Source organism: Camelus ferus, chromosome 27 (genome assembly GCF_009834535.1).
Source record: "Camelus ferus isolate YT-003-E chromosome 27, BCGSAC_Cfer_1.0, whole genome shotgun sequence".
Lineage (NCBI taxonomy): Eukaryota > Metazoa > Chordata > Mammalia > Artiodactyla > Camelidae > Camelus > Camelus ferus.
Genome location: NC_045722.1, coordinates 17,929,428 through 17,949,250, shown reverse-complemented (window position 1 = coordinate 17,949,250; position 19,823 = coordinate 17,929,428). Strand labels below are relative to the sequence as shown.

Sequence of the window (19,823 nt, the reverse complement as noted above, 5' to 3'; positions counted from 1 at the left end):
GTGAGTAAATTATGTGTGTGCTCAAATGATTCATTCAAGATTACACAGTCCATCTGTGCTGAAGCCAAGATCTTAGTCAACACTTTAGGAGGGTATTTTGACACAGATCAACATGGTGACCTCACATTGGATGACGTAATTAACTAAACTTCATCGATTTTGGAGACTGCCTTACGGAAGACATAGCACACACATCAGGGAAGCTTCGGCAGGGTAGATCATGGAATTTCTGATGGGAAGAAACAACAAGAGAAATCTACTACAGAAAGGCACCATGGGGATGTAATGCAATTTGAGGGCAAAACACGCGTATTGAGTTCTTCCTCTGCTTGCTTTAATATGTAAACTCCTGTGCTTACTACAACTCTGTGGGTAAGCAGATAACGTTTGATGATCTATGCCTCAAGTGATAAAAATCAAAATAACCTATTCTAAACAGGAGGAGGAATGTGCAACTAGGAAGTCCCCAGGTATGGGGAAGAGAGGTTGATCACAAGCTTACCTCCCTTCCTTGGCGAATGTCTATACTCTGCTTCCTCCGTCCGTGGGCTTTGACCACAGGTCAGCTTCCCTACTGATGGAAGAATGACTGCAGAGTTTCAGAATTCACGTCCATGCACAGTACAACCCACAAGAAGAGAGGAATCCTTGCCCCATTTTCAGTGTCCTTGGCTTCATTCTGATTGGATCAGTATCTCATCCCTGAACCCATCAAAATCATGGCAAAGTGGACAAGATTATGGTGATTGTATTGGGCTAATTCAGACTTGAATGGGACTGAACCTTGAGGCAATCCCACTCAGCTGATGGCTGCTTCCCCCAGTGGGGAAGAGGTACAACGAATGCAGGGGGAACCAACAGTGTCCTTTACCATAGGAAGGATCACCCTCTTCTAAAGGGAAATCAGTTGCGTCTGTGGTTAAGTGATTCATGCGCGATCACACAGTCAGTCTGTGCTGAAGCCAAGATCTTAATCAGCTCCCAGGGCTGGATAATACCAAAGAGCTCTCCATGACAAAGTGATCTTTCAAAAGGCAAATGTGGTCACATTATTCCCACCTTCAGTGCTCACCAACAGCTCCCATGATCTGCAGGAGAAAACCCATATGCCTTGGCTTGACGTTCAAGCAGCTTTGTGTCCTGGTTGTAGCCTATCACCCCAAACTGATCTCATGCCACATACTAAATCATTTGCCATTCCTTATGCATCTTTTTAGATTCCACGTCCATGATTACCCACCTGACACCCCCCTACAATCCAGGATTGCCTTAATGTAGCACTTGATCAATGTCTAATGGTTTGTTAATTGTCCCTTTGTCCATAATACAGAATCAAGATGAACGGCAAGGTCTTTGAAGTCAGCCAGGCCAGGATGTGAACTGAGGATTCCCAGGGAGCCTAGAGAACTTTCCTGGACAAAAGACTAAGACTTGGCCAGACTTCACCGTGGCTTCCACCTGCACGAGGCCATGCCCCTAAAGGTGACCCCAAGGCCCATGCTGAATTTTTGCTTGAGAAAACTCTATGCTACCAAACTACAAAATATGCATTGTGCCAACCCACTTTGCCAACCCTTCTTCAGTAATTCTCCACTTGCCCCGCTTCTGTAACTTTCCACTGAGTCCCTCACTGGCTTCCTCCTTTTCAAACCCTCATACCCTTTTTTGTGCCCTCTCTGTTCTTCTCTAAAAAATGTCGGTCATCTTTGTATTAGTTGATCTTGAGCTCAGTTTATACGGGATGCTATCTCCCCTATTGCAGCAGTCTGAATAAAATCTGCCTTGCCACCTTTAGCAAATGTCCAGGGCTGTTCCTCTTTAAGAAGGGTTAGCCTCCCAAGTCTGCTGCTTCATAGTAAAGTGGTCCTTAGCCAGTCAACTTCTCTAAGCTTTCATTTTATATATCCATAAAATAAAAACAAGGATGCTTACCTCACAAAGATAGATACGTTTAGTACAGGCCCTGGCAACTAGAAAGCCCATAGTAAATATTAGCAATTATTACTGTTTTATTTCCATGTCTGAACAGCTCCCAAGTCTGAAGATCAGAGCTATGTTTTCACCTAGCTCGTCTCTCCACTGCTGAACTCCTGGTCTGCCAAGGCATCCAGAATGTCTTCGTGGCTTTCTGTAAATTGCATGTGTCCAAACCGTAACCAAAAGTTTCTGCAAAGTATCCACAAGTCTTTATTGCTTTGCTCGCTTGTCTGTTCCTCTCCCAGACCTTTCTCTTTCAACTCTGTGGTTGCTACTTGGTGACTTTCAAATGGCACTCGAGAGGCCACAACCAGGACACAGTCTTTGCCCTGAGGTACTTTAGTGTACTCAGAGGGTGCTGGAAAGAACACACACATGGAGGCGGACAGACCTGGAGGCAACACCAGCCCCAGGGTTGGCTGTGGGACCTGAGCAGGTGACCCTCCTGGCCTCCCATCTCAGTTATATAACCAGCCTTTTAACACCTGTTCACCTGGCTAGGGCAGCTAGCCTCAGGTCTGCCTTAATGACCATTTCTTCCTTCTTCCTCCCACCATTCCTCACCTTCGGAGTAAAAAAGGAATCCTAATACTGATGGCAATAGTAACAATCCTATCAATAGATAGCACTATTACTACTAATAGTGTAAATGCATCATGTTTATATAGCAATCTACAATTGGCATCAGACTCTCACAGCCATTATCATCTCAAGTTACCTGTTCTCTCTCCTCCTTCCCTCCCTTCCTTGTTACCCTCCTTCTAGTCTTCTTTCCCTCTTTCCTTTCTTCCTTCCCTTAATGTCTTCTCCCACGTAGCATTTTGACCAGTGTAAAGGCTACTTAATATAACAGAGTAAATGAATGAAACTCAAAGGGGAAAAAAACATACAGTGGCAAAGTGACGCTAATAACAAGACTGGCCATGAGGCCCTAATTCATACCCTGGACAGATTCACGAGTTGGTTCTCAGTTTTCTAGAAGACAAAGTAAAAAGATAAATATTCTTGGATCTATAGTTATTAGTACCCCAGAATGAATCACCTGTGTTTTGGAGACCCATAACTATTACTGGCACTAATTTTAGACCTGCATTTCCTCCTGAGGGTCTCATATATGGGACACTGTACATGAAGGATGTTCAAGGCAACCTGCTAACAGCCTCCCCTTGCAAGAGCAACGCTGGACTATTTCCTCCAAGATGCCCAATGTGGGCCGATGGTTGACAAAAGTTCCCTGGGGAGGAGAGAGAGTTGGGGTGATTTGATTACCAAGCCTCTTTTGATTTGGGTTGACCTAGGGACAGATGCAATTTAGAGTTTGGGGAGACATGAATAAGATGGTCTCCATACGTGTCAAAGAACAATGCGGTCAAGAAACCCCTGTCTGGTAGCTTACACAAACCTGTTTCTCAAATTTAGTTTCTCCAACTCAAAATCTTGGGATCTTTCCATTGGGAAATGTAAAGTATGTTGAAGGGTCATGAGGAGGCCCTTCCTGCATCCTTAGCCCCATTCTTCCTCTCTTGCCTTGAGTCCTACTGCAGGGGAAGCATCACACATCACCCCCCTACCTTGAGGTAGAGCCTGAGCTTTGCCTGGGAAATGAATCCAGGACGCTGTATGTGTATGGTGCTTCCGAAGTCCGTCCACTGCTCTCTCTGTATTGATTTGATGTTTTTGTGGTTCTGGTTGTTTAATGGTGTATTTAAATAAACATTATTTTCTAACAGTATAAAGGAGAGGCCTAATTGAAATCCATTTGGGTCCAAGGAGGCCCCCTAGACCCCTGACGCTCAGTTAATCAGCTGATCGTTGGCATGGCAGAGGGTGACTGCTCCTTTGCAGTGAAGCCTCAGGGACGGTTCCGGCTTACTGAGCCAGTCAGTGCCCACCTGGAAATGCTCTCGTCCTCACTACGTGAGGATGTTCTCAGAAGCTAGAAGCCACGTGAGCACAGATGTTTGGTGCGAGGCACTGCACAGCCCGGGTGTCACAGGCTCCTTTGTGGCACACATCTTTCAGGTCTATGGACTGCTTTCCCTGGCACAGCTGATGTTCACTGCAGCAAACTGAAAAGAGATCCCCAGACCACCACTGAAGAGGGCTTTACAAGGAAGATCTCATATCTGCCATCTACAGGCAGTTCTAAAATCTCACCCTCCATCTAGTTTTTTGTACCTCTTCCCTTCAGATGCTGTGGGAAGCAACGGATACCAGGTTACCATGGAACCCAATAGAGAGTCAGGCGCTCAGGAAGCCCCCAGAGCTCGTGCCTTGGACCCAGACTGCCCTGGTTCTGTATAGTGAGGGACTCCCCCAGCCAGTCATGTGGCCACTGTGTGCCTCAGATTTCCAGGTTCTCAAACTGAGGGTGGTAACTTCATAGAGTTATGGAGAGGATTAATGATTTGTTACATGTCACTCGTCTAAAACAGAGCCCACCACGATGCACACGTGCTCTCTGTTTTCAAGAGCTGTGGTCTGAGCTGCTACAAACATTCATGTCAGGTTGATAGCGCAGGTCAGAGACAACTTGGAGTAGCAGCTAGCTCTTCTTTCCCTTCCCTATGGGTATCACATTGGGGCCAGTCCTAGGGGACCTTAGACCTTCATACAAATGGGAGATAAACATTTCCGTTTTCTGCACCACCCCTACCTTATACTAAGTGCTTTACACACAGTCACCTGTAGCCTTCCTGGCCACTTACGAAGTAGGTACTGTTATGTGTATTATAAAGAGGAATCTGTCTTCTGTAGATTGAATATGATTACCATCTGAGGCCTCATGACTTTAATATTCATCTCCCTCAAATAGCGTTGCCAACAAAATTCTAAATTCCCAATTAAATTTGAATTTGAGATTTAAGAAAAAGAATGACATTTTAGAACAAGTATATCCCAAAGATTGCATGGGACATACTTATACTCAAAGTCACTCATATGTTTATCTGAAGTTCAAATTTAACTGGAAGCCCTGTGCTACATTGGGGCCCTAACTACAGGGAAGGAAGTGTCTTCTGGGTGCCAAGCACTGAACTTAGCTCTTTATAGAGTTTATTACATTTAGGTCATTGGACATGAGGCACGTCATGGAAAAGAATAATTATGAGTCGATTTATATACCTCTTTGTCAGCTAGTCTGATCTCTCACCCAGTATTCTGATTGCCAACATCACTTCTGGCATTAGAGCATTTTGTCATATTGCAGCCTATTTTCCACATAATTAGGCTTTAACTGTGCTGGTTAAGATTCTCCAGTGATGAGCTATATAGGCAGAGCCAGTGGAAAAAAAAAAAAAAGAAAAAGAAGAAGAAGCAGTTTGAAGGAAAGAGAGAGCTTTGAATTCACACAAATATAAGATTCAAGTTTAGGGTCTCCCACTGGTTGTCTCTGAGCCTCAGTTTCAACGTCTGTAAATTTCACATTCTCCCCATGGAAGCTGAGGGGTTAAATGGGGACGTCTGTGTGAGGACCTGGCTCAGGGCGGCACAGGGTGAGTGTTCCTCAGGGTCTGTTCCTGACTCTTTGTCTTTCCATTTTTTAGCAATAGGTTAAGAAAAGTGAAGACATTAAATTCTTCACATAAGTCAGTGTCTCCAGAGAAACACTACTGACAGCATTTAGGAAATGTGAGGGCCCATAGATCCAACAGAACTTGGGAAATGTTGTCAGGAGCCGTCTCAACTGGGCAGAGACTTCAAACGGTGGGAAGAGAAGAGGGCAGCTCCCAGGGGAGACTCACCTTTCATTTGGTGTCATCGGTTTTGTCCCCAGGAATTCGTCCTTGGAGTGGAGAAGGCAAGGGAGCCGGAGGGTTGAGCTTTCCTTCAGGCGTCTGAAGGAGGGTAGAGATATGAAAAACGGAATAGGAAGCCTTGTCCCGAGGAGATGCTGAGACTCAAGCTACCTGCTTATGAGATCAGAAAAATGGGGGTGCCAAGTTCTGGCCAAACTGGTTGGCCCATGATTTCCCCCTTGCGTGTTATTTACAGAATTCATTGTTGTACCAATCAAAGGCTGGCTTGGTAATGAAATTTGCATGAAAATGATGAGTAATCCTAGTGACTCTCCAGCCACACCCTCTGGCAGAGCCACCTTCCTAGGACAGCCATGCTGTGCCAGCAGGAAGAAAGCCCTGGGTAAGCCCACATTTGCTTACCCAGTGCCTTCTACGTGATGTGCCTCCTTCGGCAGCGCCGTCCTCCCTTTCTGAGGCCAGGTTCACTGCTGCATACCTTTCAGCCCGTGCCCTCTTTTTTCTAGGGGCGGCATGAAGGAAATGAATCTGAAATTCAGTTTAACTTCCCCCTGCAACAGGTTCAAAGGCTAAATTCCATTTCTCTGCCTTAGCCAGGCTTTGTAGCATCTCCAGCATAATCTGAAATTTGCTTGTGAAATAAAGACAAACACGGGCTTGACAGAAATGGCATAAATAATCAATCCCTCGTATATTTATATAGAAGCCAGGTGCGGCTCATGGGTGATTGCCTCCTACTCTATTTCTTTACCTTCACAGGAAATTCTGATAGATGTAGTGGGTCAGTTTGACGTCATCTGGGAATGTCCCTTCATCTATATCTTGAAAAATAATCAACCCAAAACCAGTTCTGGTTAACGTGGAGGGAAAACAGAATGGAAAGCTAAGAAAAGTCGTTTTCAGAGTAGCAATTGGCATTTCATAATCCTCCTTTGATCAGTTTCCCAAACATCATAACGTGTGTGTATCACATTACAGTTTCCTGATCGAAAAGTCTTATACGAGGAATTGGAAACATTTGATGAGATGAGCTTCTTGGGGAGGCTTCCAGCCTCAGTATGCAATTCCCAGACACCAAAATAACTTGGGCCTCATTCAAAACTCCTCAGCAACACGTGAGGAATGCCAAGTTCCACATCTTCACAGCAATATGGTATTCCACTTATTAATTCTGTTTGCCACAGATGGCTTCATTATGTGTATTTAATTTTAGTGCTTAAGTAAACATACACTAACGGTGTGTGAGAAATACGCACGACATCCTTAAGCAAAAAGCACAGACTGTGTAATGGCGTAAAGGGAGCCTGCTGGGAGCAAATCTATTTTAAAATGGTTTGGGGAAAATCTCTTCAAAGGCCTTGAGATTGTGTGCCTCCTTATTTGTGATGAAGCGAAGGGTTTGAGGGGGGAGCAAGATACTAATCAATGTAGCCGTAATTTGCAGCAGCAGTCACAGTGATCCTATTTTTCGCACAGTAATTGCCACATGTTGACTGTACAGATGTCCGAACACATGGGAGTGCTTCTCTTTCCGAAGACAAATGAAGATTTTCACTTTGTTTGGTAAACGTGTCAAGATTTATCACTTAGTCATGTGCCATGCGTTAGGGTGTTTATAAAATTTGGCTTTCTGCACTCTGGTTGTGTAGTTTTATGATTTCAACAACACGGCAGTGATGAAATCAATATTTTCTGGATTCAGATTTGTTTCAAGTCGCAGGAAGGATGAGGGCAGCGTTGCAGTGGTTAAACACAAGAGAACAAAATATCCCGTCCGTGGACATGACGGCCAGAAGAACATTCCCAGTGCTCCTGTCCCCTGTGTCCAAGAAAACAGGGATGAGACGAAATAAGCTTTCCAACAAGCTTTGATTGAAAGAGGCCCTGGCAGTTGGATGTCCCAGCGTTTTATCGTAGATCGGGACAAAACGCAACTTCCAAATGTGAAAAAATTGAGCAGAATATTAAACTTCCTCTTGTGAGATGCAGAGATAAAAGTACGAGATATGTTCTGATGAGACAGTGACAAGTCCAGGACAAGCTCAGAAATAATATAAAATCTAAGGAGAAAATGAATCAAAGGACAGACTAAAACATTTCAGAAACACTCAAATCTTGCCCCTGTTTCGACAATATCCAATATCCATCTGATGGAACGGAACTCATGCTGTCTGAGGTGCCCTCTTTCTGGGCCAGAAACTCAGCTTAATCCAAGTTTCAATGACTTCTCCAAAACATGGTGAAGCCACAAAAAAAAAAAAAAAAAAAAAAAAAAAGATGCTTCTAAAAATAAAACACAATCATTGGTTATAAAGATGTTGGTTTACAGTTGAGTCTGAACATTTAGGGAAACTTAGAATAACCAGAGTAGGAGAGGTTCTCTCAGCTGCATGAGGAAGAACAGTGTTCGTGTCAAAGAGAAAGTTTTGAGATTTCCTCCGGATCTAGGATATTTCCATTCTCTGCATCGTCCTAGAAACATTTAATTTCACAGAGGTTGAGTACAACGTTTTTTAACTTCTGGAAAGGAAGAGAAGTTGTGTAGAATGGAGAAAAGAATGTTATCTTGCATTGCTTCAGGAGAGTTTTGGCTGTGAATTTTTTTTTTTTTCCTCAAGCAAAAGAAAGTACACAAAGGCAGAGGAATCCTTTTGATTTTCTTATATCTTCTTATAACAGCGCTAGGCAGAGAGCTGATACTCTTTAATCATCTCTTGGTAGAATAAGTGTATCAATTTTGTGAAGCATGGTAGGCACATTATTTAATACAGTACCTAGAATAATGTGGGAACTCAGTATGTGTTTTGAATGGCTGAATAGCCGAGTCCAAGTCAGGGCAAGGAGTCATGGCATGTTGGAAAGCCTGGTAATGGCTGCACGTGAGCAGTTATGTGCATGCCTGAGGAAACATCTAGAATCTTGTCCAATGGGCACTTTAGTCCCAAGACCAGAACTTTCTTTAGGTGGCAAAATGTGTAGCATCTGATGACTCCTTGGCTGTAGCTGGGCCCAGTTCAAGGCAATGGTTCAATCTTGGACACTCAGTTTGCCTTCAGTAGTCAGATAGAAAGTCTACTGAGGGCTCAGTGCTCAAAAGCATTTGTGCAAACTGCAGAAAGCTTTGCACCATCCCCCAGGGGCCCATTCTTAAAGCTCTGGTTTTACCCTACCAATGTCCCTCCCACTCGAGTAATAATTACCTGGAAAATGCTGCCCAGTAGCATGGATGCCTTGGTAAGCATCTCTCAAACTTCAAAAACATTCTTTTAAGTTTAGGCTCACTGGAAACTTGATAAGTGGTTCTAGCTTTAGAAAACAGCTTTTCCCATTATTTTATAAAAGAGTCAATTTGGAGAAATGAAATTCAAAAGCCAAACCAAAAGAATAAGGTACAAAGAATGACCCCTGTGGTGGTGGGGAGAGTATAACTCAGTGGTAGAGCACATGCTTAGCATGCACGAGGTCCTGGGTATGATCCCCAGTACCTCCATTTTAAAAAATAGTAATAATGACTGCATGCTGGAGCACCGTTTAATGCAAAGAGGCAAGGATTTTTGGATAATTAACAGTAATGGATTATTCTTTAAATATTTGAAAAATGTGTCACCACTACTAAAGAGAAATTTAATTTTCTTATATATGCACCACTATGATGTCAAAGGAAATCTCCTAAGGGTGGTAGAAGTAGCAATCAGTAATTTCTCAAGAAAAAAAATCCCAAAGAAAATAAAAACAATTATACTAGAAGACTTAAAAAAAAAAAAAAAAAGACTTGTACAGTAGAAATGGCGGAAACTAAAATGAAAAAAAAAAAAGGAAAGCTTTTAAATTTTATTCTTTTTTTTTTACCCCCATCCTACATCTATTCTCTATATAGAGAATTTTTTTTTGAAAAGCCGAACACACAAATACTCAACAGATGGGCGAAGGCTGCCTTGAGGAGGGTTTAAAGAAAACACCTGCCCTTCTCTTCTGTGGTTCTTCCACAATTTATGGGTGTCTCAGATGATAATGGGTCATTCTTGTTTGGAAGATATAAATTCTCCTGTTCTAAAGTAGGTGCAGGAATTTTTTTTTTTTTTTTTTTTTTTTGGTAGATTCCACTACCATTGCAGGACACCAGGGAAGCTTACGAGACCTCTTGATGTCAGAGAAAAAAAATGATTAATTTTGTTGGATTTTTCTAATCAGATGCTTTCTTTACCAAGGTTTTGAGGGAAGATGGGGTCGTAGAGACAAAGAATTCAGACCTTCCTGTGAAGACATATAAGAATAATAAATATTTCTCTTTTCTCATGAACTAAACAGACATAATAAACAAATGAAGACACAAACTGTTAAACAACAACAAACAATGAAAACCCACTGCCATCCTAACATTGCTCTTCTAAATACTAGCAGTGTTTCCTCTTAGTGTCCATCATACCAATTCAAGACGTTTATGTGGGTCTTATTATTATATAAAGTTTCACACGTTGTTCTGCATAAGAATTTTATCAACCGACATAAAAAAGAATAAAAGAATGCCATTTGCAGCAATGTGGATGGACCTAAAGATCGTCATTCTAAGTGAAGTAAGCCAGAAAGAGAAAGAAAAATACCATATGATATCACTCATATGTGGAATCTTAAAAAAAATAAAAAGCCACTATGAATTCATCTACAAACAGAAACAGACTCGCAGACATTAAACAATCTTATGGTTATCAAGGAATGGGGGTGGGAAGGGATAAATCTGGGGGTTTGAGATTTACAAATGTTAGCCACTATATATCAAAATAGATTTTTTGAAAAGTCTCAAAAAATTTTATCAACTGAGAGGTTCGATTTTTTTTTTGTGTATTTTTTTTCTTGAAGTGTAGTCAGTTTACAATGTTCTGTCAATTTCTGGTGTACAGCACAGTGCTTCCATCATACATGAATGTACATATATTCGTTTTCATATTCTTTTTCACCATAAGTAAGAGGTTTGATTTTTATACTTCAATCTATGCATTGTTCTCACATTGGGACTTTGCTGCATTATATTTTTTGCACAATGTGCCTTTTTGTTTCTTAGATTCAAAATAGCTATATAACGTCCCCACGGAAGCCATAAAGATGTCCCCTTTTTTGGAAGGTGTGCATCCAGTTGAGGATGGAGTGTGGTGGGTGCAGGAAGCCCTCGTTATCTTTTTTCCAGACAAAGAATCTACAGAAGTCCAGGCAACATCCCAACACAAAAGCCTGACCTCTCTGGCCTCTGGGGCCTGAGGCCTAGACAATTACCCAAGCCCGGATTTTTCCTGAGAACGGCTGCAGGGCAGATCTGGGAGAGCACAGACATTACCTCTTTTCGAAGCAAAGTCCAAGGAATGAGGAGCTCACAGGTGCTGGCTGTGCAAAGAACAGCGTTCAGAGCTCATTCTCAAGGTAGCTGGAAAAAAAAAAAGGAAAAGAAGTCAGCCATCCAGATCTTAATTCTTTAAAATTTAAAAGCTAATTTTGTGTCTTTTAGTCAATTTCCTGCACAGGAAGGAAGAATTTATTAACTGCCGTCTGGTATTAAATGGAGTACTAATGGTAAGTACAACAATTCAACAGGTGCCAAGGAGATAGATGGAACATTATATCAATTTTAATCGTAATGCCCTGCAAATGCATTTGTAGACTGATAGCTTCTCCTCTCCAACCCTCTCCCCTCCCACTGGATTTATTTTGGGAATCTCTCTAGCTCCAAATAATCAAATGTTCATTCTAGAGAACAGAATGTTGTATGATCTTACTTACGAACTCCTCCTATGGATATGTTATCGCCCAGTTTAACTAACAGCAAGTAGCCAGGAACAATGGTTCAGCTTTAAAAAAAAAAAAAAAAAGATAATAATGACCAATGTGGTTGAGAGTCTGAATTAGGCTGAGGAAGAAATTTCCTGATTCAGAGCCCAAGATTACAACCTACAGCATGAGCGTTTATATAAAGTGCACTGTAACATCTTAAAAGAAACGACATGTCTACAGCAAAAAGATAAATGTTCACTATTTAAGACTGCATTCTATTTTTGTTCTTCATCTTTTTTTTTTTTTGGTAGAAAATTTGCCTGATTCAGTTGTCAATAGGAACAAAACACATAAAGGCACAAGTTTCATGTAAGTTTATGAAAAAATAAAGGCCAACGATTAGTGTCACCGTCAAAAAACTTATTTAGATTGAGGTCTTCTCTTACCTGGATCAGGTGCCACTTAAAAGTACAAAAAAAGAAAGATTTCTTCCAGAATGAATTTTGTTTAAAACCACACAGCAGGGCCAGTTATTATTTCTGCAGAAGGAGGTGTTTCACTGCTGCCCCAACCTGTACCCCACTTTTGGTCATTTTTTCTGTGCAAGCCACTTAACCTCATCCTCTCCTTCCTACTGGAAAGAAAGATGACCTCAGACAGGAATCACTAGACCTTTGAGTTATCCTATTTCCTTAGAGATTTAAGATGAGAGGAAGTGGATAAGCCTTTTATTCTGTTTGGTTGTTCTCCCACAATTTCTTTGAATATTAGGATTTCCCTCAACTTCCCCTTTTGAATAGTTTACCCTTATTCTTTATTTTAATGAACGAAAAAAGAGAGAGAGCAGTGGAGATGGAAAATTCATCGTTGGATGAAACTGGAATCTTAGGCAAGTGCAGAGAAGAGAAGGGCCTGGAGTAACAGAGGGTCATGGAATTTCTAAAATTATGGAAAAATTGGGATATCTTGTAGTAACTTATAATAAAAAAGCTATGAAAATGAATGTATGTATGTGTATATATGACTGAAACATTATGCTATACACCAGAAATTGACACATGTAACTGACTATACATCATAAAAGAAAGAAAGAAAGAAAGAAAGAGAGAAAGAGAGAAAGAGAGAAAGAGAGAAAGAAAGAAAGAAAGAAAGAAAGAAAGAAAGAAAGAAAGAAAGAAAGAAAGAAAGAAAGAAGAAAGAAAGAAAGAAGAAAGAAAGGAGCGAGCCATCCTTGATCAATGGTCACACATCCTCCACCAGGACACCACATGGAGACAGAAATTTATGACTTGGGGAGGAGAGAAGTGTGAATTTTCTGGTCATACTGTGCATCCCTAAAGACTTAAAGGCTCATTTAAAATTTTTCTTCAAACACGTTGTATCATCACAGACACTGAAGATGAATAGCACTTGAAAGAGTCTTTCATAGCTACACACACCAGCTCACGGGAAACGACACACAGTTTTGTCAGGACTCATTCAGACAGAATGCAGTGACCTCAGGGAACATTCTGTCACAGACATCCTTTTTCTCAAGGGGAGCATCCGGGGATCTTTAATGGTCTTCTGTTTGGAGATGTGACTTTATTTAAGCATGAGGTTTTAACTGCTGATAGAAGGTTTCTCCTTGTTCTATAGTATGTTAAACCAAAATTCTAGAACTCAAGAGTCCAGAATTTAAATCACTATGATGGGCTTCCAATTTGTACTAAAGAAATGAAGCTCTAATCTGAACTATACACATACTGCTGCCTTATTGATTAAAACTATACTTTTTCAAAGGAATATTTTGCCTGTGATATCCTCAAGAATATTTTTGGTGTAATTTTATAAACTAATATTGAATTACATTCATGAAAACCACATCTAATCTCACAATACTCACTGTGGATTCTTCATTTCCCACCTAAGAAAAGCTAAGTTCCAAACACTAAAATGCTAAATGCCATACCAAAAAAAAAAAAAAAGAAAAAAGGCACAAAACAAGCATACACACACACACACACACAGACAACAGTTGTTAGTCCCTAGTTAGAAAACTTAAAAAAAAAAAAAGTTTCAAATTTCTGACTAACCAAAGTGAAAAACAGCAAGCTTACAATGGTAATAAATTCAACCAAGAAGGAGGAATTTGAGAAGTAATAATAGTGAAGTATAAATTACATGCAGGCACACAGGTATTGCCACGCAGATGTAAATAATCTTGCTTCAAATGGACCATAAAGTTTAAATTACTTCCCACACCAACAATGTAACGCCAGGAAACAACAATGGCAAAACAAACAAACAAACAAAAAAATCCCAGCTAACCTTGGTTAAGATAATACTGTGACCCTCTAAAGAAAAACACAACAGAAGTGTAGTTGATAATTTAATGGTTGCCCTGGGTTTTCATAAATGTGTCACTTCCACCGTTAAGAAGAGCATTGGCTTCTATTTTCCCAGAGCTCAGAAACAAGAGACGTGAGAGTTGACTCTCGGCCATTCACCTGCATGTCTCTCAAACTGTCATTCCTATGGTATAAAATGAAAGACCTGTACTCTGAGGACATTAAAATATCAGTGTGTAGCCCCCGGGAGGGCTTTACTGTTCTTTTGAATTTTGATCAAAATATGTGATCACAACTTTTCACACCTATTGGACTTTCACAGTGTTTAGGTACTCATTTCTGTAAAATAGTAAACAATTACGTTTAACTTAAAAAAAAAAAAAGGCAATGTATAATCCTAGGAAGGAAACAGAAAATGTAAAAGTGAAGGAAAGGAGAGGAAAGTATTCAACACAGAACTTCGTCCTATCAATTGGCGTGTGAAGGAGGGATTACGTCCTCACATACACACAGATATACAGAAATACGTAATCACGCTATTCATATTGCTTCGCGACTAGGTCTTTAACTTAACGTAACAATTACAACACAGATAACGTTTCGTGCCATTTAATATACTTTTTAGGTGGTACTTTGTCTGTTTTTAAATATTTCACTGAGTCGATGTCTTCTTCAAATAATCGAGTATGTCTATAAATTGAAGTTTTTTCAAACGTTTGCTATTATAAATATTATTGCATTTCTTGTCCTTGAACTTAGCTCTTGGTGGGCATCCATGCTTCTTTTATCCATAGGATAAATGCCTAAAAGTGAAATTTCTAAATTCAAGAATATTGTCCTCCAGAGGGCCTGCATCTCTTATACCATACAACCTGACACAAGTTATCACTCACCGCGCTAAGGCATGCCACTCTCAAAAGTGAAAACTGTAACAAATTCTTATAATTCACATTTTTTTAACCTGCAAAATTGTATCTATGATGACAAATGCCCTAATTTTCTATCAAGGTGCTAGTCATCTTCTTATTGATTGTGAGATCATTTCACTTATAAAGGATGTTATCTTTTGATGAGTCGAATATTTTGAATATTGCACCCAGGTTTTCTTTGCTTTATGCTGCTTACAGTGATCTTTCAATGTGAAACTTTTTTTTTCTTTCCCTGATGTAATGGTATTTACCAATCATGGTTCCTTTGGTATCCTGCTTAAAAATCACTCCCCCTTGCCAAAGCTGTAACTGGTTATTAAAGGCTTGCATGTCAATCAAATGAAAATAATCATTCATTTGCTCCTCTTTTGCCTTTTCTTTTCTTCATTTAATTTTTACTATATCAGGGTTTATTTTGGTAAATGATGTAAAGGAGGAATCTAACTTTATTTTTTGCCCAATGATAGCCTTTCAGTCCAAGAGGATTTACTGAGTAATTTAATCTTCCTTATTCGACTTGAAATGCCACCTTTCTCAGGTGTATTTTGATAGCATAGTGAGAAGAAATCAAGCAACACACATAAAATTCTGTGACTGCGGTAGATATTATTGCTAATTTCACCTTTTAAAACTGTAAGTATGGGCCTCCTACTTCCATGAAATGTATGGTCCTTAAAAAAAATTCTGTGATATCAATTAGAAAGTTCAACTTTCTTTTATAAACTTAAAGTGACATCCTCAGCTCTAATATAAAATAATGCTGACTAGTATTTTTACCGCAAAAATTATAACCAGCATTCGTGGCATAAACGTTCTTCTAGTCATTCCAATGGGACTCTACCCAGTGAAAATATTGTACGTTTATGTTGCCTATCAAGGTATTAAAAGAGCCATAGTGCGAATAATACCAGCTTGAATGCAATTTAGAGACCTTATTTTATGTGTGTGAAAATCCTGAAATACTTTATCTCAGATGAAGAATTAGCGTTCCTGTCAGGAAAAATTTAAATTAAGACTTCTTGGTTTACAACTTGGCAAAAATCGCATCTGAAATCCATTTTTTGAAGCTCTATAAATCAAAGGAGCTCGGCAGAGCCCAATTTTGTTGTTGTAGTTGTATGTGAAAATATTTAGATCTGGGCTGGCAGTGTTTCCCAGTAGTGCCAAGTAAAAGCAATCACCTAGATATTAAATTCTGAAAAAAAATCAAGGAATATAAATGCAGACAAAAAAAAAAAAAGAACCTGACTTACTATTTTTCCATAAGGGTATGAATGCTAAAAATAAATGACGGGCAGGCTCTCCAGAACATAATCAACTATTCCTTTTTAAAAATATAAATATTAAGACAGTGAAAAATTCTTTTTAATGAAGCGTCTCCCCAGAAGAACCAGCTTTCGTAAGAATTGTCAACAATGGCATTGAAATAGAAAATATTTTGAATATTCCTTTTATTACCTTTCTTTTCTAGACAGTGAACTATCTAGGTTTACTTTGGGGGAAAATAGGGGGTTTTGTTTATTTGTTTGTTTGGCTTAGATAAGATCTGTCTCTAGATATAAGCCTGGCTACATCTGATGCTTCTGCCCAAGTGTCCTTTTGAAGAGGGAAACAAGAAGAGGCTTCGGGTGGATGGTACAAGGTAACTTTCACATCTGTTTTATCACAAATGGAAAAGCAGAGCTTTCATTTTCCCATTCCCTATTGTATGAAAAGTGGGTCCTGTCATATCAAATTAGAACTACTTTAATTTGTGATATAGCCTAATAAAATCTCTTGGTAAAAGAATTCACGAAATAGACTTTCTCAGAAGCAGCATAAGAGGTTAAAGGCAAGAACTCGAGCCCGCCCACCTGCATTCCCATCCCAGTTTTGCCCGTGAGGATTTGCATGATGCATGGAACTTATGTAATCTCCCTGGGCCTCAGTTTCCACAACTGTAAAAGGAGAATAAAAAGCAAACAATCAAAAGGTGCCTATTTGATGAGGTGGTTGTGTCACTTGAAAGGAGCGATGGTATAAAAACCCTTGGAACGGTGCCTGTCAGCCAACAGGTTCTAGGATTTTGCTGTTGTAGTTGTATGTAAAAGAGTCCTTATAATTTAAAATTGTACATCCCTCAGCTTTTCATGTTGGCTTTTTTTAGTCCTTCGTAGTTTCAAAATTGACAGCGACAACGTAACCAGACCACTGCTTGATTGGACGAGAACATAAAAGAGCTTTATGAAAATGGCAGATAATGAAGAGTCAAGTCAAGCTTTTAATTTGACAGCATTGACTGAGGGTCCTCCTGCCCCATTTCGGGACAGTTTTAAGCTAACCCAAGCCAGCAGGTCATCATGTCCCTGGATAACTGAAATGCAGTCCTAAATGTGACTTTATGGGTAACATAAAAATGGAACATTTAAAAAAGTTTTCTTTTCCTTTTCTTAAAATAATACTAACAAAAACTAAAGCAACCAGGCCATCCTTTATTCTTATTTAACCAAAAGATTAGCACAGTGGGTTGCTGGTTTTCTTTGACTTTTTTTTTTTTTTTTAATTTTCCATTAAGCAAGTTCTTTTAAAACACATTTGAACTTTTCCCATCCCAGTGATTCCCACGGACAGTTGGCAAAGAATCTTGGATAACTTGCAAAACTGGGATTTTTTCCAGGCATGAGTAACTTGTTAAAAAGCCACTATTTCCTTAATACTAACAGTAAATAGAGTTCACATCCACATAAATCCTCGGTGGCCCATTGGGGAAAGTTTTATGTGTGTGTGTGTGTATGGAATTTTTTTTTATTCATAAAACACTTGGCTCTCAGCATGTCTGTTTATATTCCACTTCTTAAAAATAAATACACAGTTTATGCCAGCTGAGGTTAAAAGATATCCTTTTTCCAGTTGCCTGCTGTGTGCCACTGATTTTATGATGGATGAGTTCAGGATACCTGGCTAGAATGCTTGAAGATCTTATTTACCAAAAAAAAAAAAAAAGGAAGAAATTTAATCACCATGTAATTAAAATACATGTTTTCATGAAATTGAATTTTAGTGGGAAAGCTCAAATAAATATTTTCAAGACTTACAGGAACAATTAAATGTTTAATTTTAAATTCAGTTAGCAAAGTTTGTGGGTGTGTGTGTATGCATAGGGATGGCGTAAGTTACTTTGGTAATTTTCTAGCAGAGTGCTCTGGGCATACGTTATCTCCTATTTATCAGTTGAGAATAATTACAGGACGTTTCCTATGGACAAGTGTTTTGAAGAACACGTACTTTGAAGTTATCCCTTATTAAGATTTGTTCTGTAGATGTGTTTGGTGAGGCTGGCAGTGGTTAAATGAGACTTTCCAAGGCCACACCTGGACACAGCAGTGGACCAGGGACAGGAACATGAGGGACACTTCTCCCTGCTCTCCTTTCACATGGCTCTACACTAGAAATTCTCCATGAGTCTCTTTATCTGGGTGACAGACTCCTCCCGCCTCTGCTGGGCTGGCCTGGGTATATTTTGATAATAGGCAGTCCCGTGAGATAGCTTGCATTTCCTGCTTCCGGTCAGATGTTCCCCAAGAATAACTTTTCTACATATGTTTTTGCATTTTTGATCACCATCCCAGCTGGGATCAGGAAGTTTGGAGGCAGCATGGAAATGGAACATAATTGAAAGTCACAGTGGCACTTTTTTGACTTTCAAAAATATTTAATGTTCTGGTCTTCCTGCAACGGAAAAAAAAAAAACCCCTATATCATCTATTATCTCCTTAAAAGTATGCTATCACTTCAGTTCTTTACTCAAGATACATTTTCATTTAAAAGAATAAGGGCACAGTTATATGGGAATAGGAGATTTCCCAAGGTCAGACAGTCAGTCACTGGGAGATACGGGGTGGGAACTTTTAAAATTTTTAATTGAGGGCTTAATTGAAGCACTAGCTTCAGTGACTTCTTCTGCCAATTAAAAAAAAAAGTTTACCATCTTATAACTTCTATAATGAATGTATTTAAATAATTTAAATAGAGGGTTAGAGTAGAAATAAATGTCTCCTCAAAAGGCTTAAAGAAGAATCCAAACATCGTTTTGCTAAGTCACTCTAAAAAACATACTCACTCCTCTGAGCGTCATTTTGCTTATCTACCAAATCAAGTGGTATCACAACTGCACACACGATGTTTATTAGAATTAATTTAAAACATGTATCAAGTTGAGGGTAGAAGGGTATATATGTGTGGGTGGGGAAGGCGATGTGGGAACTCTGTATTTTCTGCTCCGTTCTGCTGTAAACCTGAAACTGCTCTAAAAAAAATAAAGTCTATTAAGAAAAAAAAAAGAGAGAGAGAGAAGAACAAGAAAAAAAAAGAAAGAAAGATGGACAGAAGCCCATACTTTTGTCAAATAAAAAAAATCAGATTACAAAATAGGGAAAAAAAAAATTAATCAAGTGTTTGGATGGTGTCTGACCCCTAAAATGGGCTAAAAAATGTGAACCCCTTTGCTGATCATCTTCCCTTTTTCTGTCCTCCCTTCAGAATGTGGGTCTGACCATCCTTAAAAAGACGAGCTTTTCAGAGACACAGCTGCATCCTCGGATAAAGCCCCTCACCCAGGCTGGGATTCTGTTGGCCAGTAAGATTCTGACTGGAACAGAAACAGGCGAAATTCAGGTTTTCCTGCTAATCTGGACCACTGCTATTTCTTTTATCCATGTTTTATTAAGATTAGACAAACTGTTTAAGGAAAATAAATAGTCATCTGTATACTTACTCCTAAAATCCTGAGCCATTCTCCAGCTTGAGATCCCGCCCGCTGCCTGTCACTGTCATTCCGACAGCTGAGCAAACTCTCTCCTTCTCGCTCTTTCTTGGGTTTCATTTGAAAAACCCAGGAAGAGCTTATTTTTATTGCTATTGTTGTTTATTTTGTTCTGTTCTGCTATTTGTCTTTTCTTTTTTTTTTGAGAGTTTTTTCTATGAAAATTCCAAGATTTGTTTGTTTGCTTGGTATGGAACACGCAGAAGGAAAACCAGTGTTTACTGGGGATCAATGACTGTTCAAGCTCTTTGCGTAACTTACCTTGTTG

General features: G+C 39.6%; 1 long non-coding RNA gene across 1 annotated transcript; it reads right to left on the bottom strand.

The window, feature by feature from the left end:
• Nucleotides 1-9,621: 9,621 nt before the first annotated feature.
• Nucleotides 9,622-19,597, bottom strand: LOC116660236. The gene is made up of 4 exons (XR_004315652.1): nucleotides 19,508-19,597; nucleotides 11,505-11,572; nucleotides 11,065-11,151; nucleotides 9,622-9,989 (listed from the first exon to the last, which is right to left on the bottom strand). It is a non-coding gene; the product is annotated as an uncharacterized LOC116660236 (long non-coding RNA).
• Between the last annotated feature and the right edge of the window lie 226 nt (nucleotides 19,598-19,823).